This window comes from Pollicipes pollicipes, unplaced genomic scaffold, assembly GCF_011947565.3.
Source record: "Pollicipes pollicipes isolate AB1234 unplaced genomic scaffold, Ppol_2.1 Scaffold_6403;HRSCAF=7596_pilon_pilon_pilon, whole genome shotgun sequence".
Lineage (NCBI taxonomy): Eukaryota > Metazoa > Arthropoda > Thecostraca > Pollicipedomorpha > Pollicipedidae > Pollicipes > Pollicipes pollicipes.
This window is the reverse complement of record NW_023596867.1, coordinates 4,417-6,624: the sequence shown is the minus strand read 5'-3', so window position 1 is coordinate 6,624 and position 2,208 is coordinate 4,417.

The following is a 2,208-nucleotide window of genomic DNA, read 5'->3' as shown; positions in this document are numbered from 1 at the left end:
TTTTGATATTTTGGCAAAATGGTTTTTAATCGAAATAAATGTCAGCAGCATATTTGCAATTACCTGCGATCAAACTTGATTTTGAATTTTTAACAGCGAGCCACAGTCTTTACATGCCACCAACATACAGGGCATTAAAGAAGGAGCAATGCTAACCATAATATATGCACTGTATTACTACGATACAGTACATATATAACTTGATATTGGAATGCAAGAAAAATACGTGAACGTGCAAACGAATTCAATCAAACAGGCGTCACACAGCACACCTTTTTCAAACATGCAAGTGATTTCGTCAATAGGCATCACGCATCACACATCGATTATGCATGCAAACGACATAAATTAGACGGGCATCGCGCATCACATGGCATGCATACATGTTTGAAGGAAGCGTGATGCGTGGTGCCCGTTTACTTTAATTCGTTGCATGTTCACGTATTTTTCGCGCATTGTTATTATTAGGTGGCACTGTATCGTAGAAACAGCTAACAATTGCTCCTTGTTTAATCTCCTGAATGTTGGTCACTTGTAAAGACTGTGCTTGCCGTTTTTAAAAACAAAACTGACAAATCGAGCAGGATCAGCAGGCAATTTTGAATCTTCTACTGGTCTTCGTTTCGATAAAGGTATGCTGCCGAAATATCACGCATTTATCTCGCTATTCTCTTGGGTTTTCTACGAGGATTAAGGTTGTTACTACTGTCATATCTACATGCATAATGTTCCTCGCAAAAGCACTTAGTAAGACTGTTCGCTTTCCTTGTTCGGCTTCTTCCATTTTCTCCTCCACATTTTGTACGGAAACCTGGGTCTTCTTCGTCTGCTGGTCACAGCAGACATGTGAGCAAAAGAAAAACTGTCTCGGACCAGACCGGCGGGGCGCAGCGGCCGGCGCCCACCTACCCGCGCCGACTTCAAACACCGCCGGCGGAAACGGCGCCGGTAAACTCGCCGGCGCCTGCGGGCTCGGTCGCCGCCGACGAAGGTCAACAGCGCACGTGACGTCACTCATGGCGAGACGCAGATTCGCCGCGTGCGGCACGTGACGCGTCCGCGGGGACTTTTCGAACTGCAGTAAAGCTGATGCAACCCTGAGCGGTCGGCGCCGGCGTATGAGGCAGCGGCTGCGTCAGCGCCGCGGGCGTACCCTGGGTCTCGCCGCTGCCGGAGCTCGGCCTCAGAGCTGCACGAGCCTCCACCGCTGCTGACGGCACCCTCACCCGGACAGGCGCACTTCGCAACAGGAGCTGAACGTCTCGCACCGCAACAGGTGGGTAGATGTCTTCTTCGGTTGAAGACGAAATGTGAGGAATTTTATCGCCGGCCAGTGAGCAGAAAGGCGGCGACTGGAAATGAACAGTGGTTCGGTGTTTGAGGAGACATCAGGCATTGGTTGATGACACTAGGTCCGGTATTTAGCGTTTCGTCTAAAACAAGACACTGAATGGATACGTCATCTGATGAAAATGCTAGTACAAGTGTCGTTGATACGAAGGTGCTTGCGACTCTGAAGCAGCGTCCCGGTTGCCTGCACTGATTTGTGGGAGGCGCGGTCGTTCAAGCAGAGATAACTTCAACTTTAACTATCCAGCTTTTACATAACTAGAAATAGCGTGAGTTGTGTCCACCAAATGTTCTGTTGGGTCCAAGTTGTGCCTCTAACAGATGTGGCCTTGCTGCTGGTCTTTGTCGATGACGACGTACTGGTTCCCAACTGGAAGGTTACGTGAATATGCATTGTAAGCACGGGGAAATTAGCACGGCGACAGGGCATAAACAACTGCCCAAGCCGGGACAGGTTTTCAAACCACAACATACGCAAGGCTCTGGTCCCCATGCCGTCCCGCCCATGCCGGCCCACCAACAGACGAAGCAGCGCAGTTCATCGATCCACCGCCCCCATATCAGGCCAACCCAGGGAATCGATTCGGTCTGGACACGCTGAACCTCTGGAGGTGATTATGACGAGTGGCTGCTGCTACCTGCGACGTGCTGAACTCCGCAGGGAGCGTCTGCAGACGAGCATGCAGATGCTGGATCGGTCATGGGGATTGCACACTGATTTAGGTGCTGTGCACGTTGTATTGTAATGTATGCGCATTTTCGTCTTCTCTGATTGCCACTTGGTCATATCGCCGATCGTTGTATCAGGTTAGATAGAGCATTAGGCACCTCCGCGCGACCCTGCTCATTGCGTGCCCA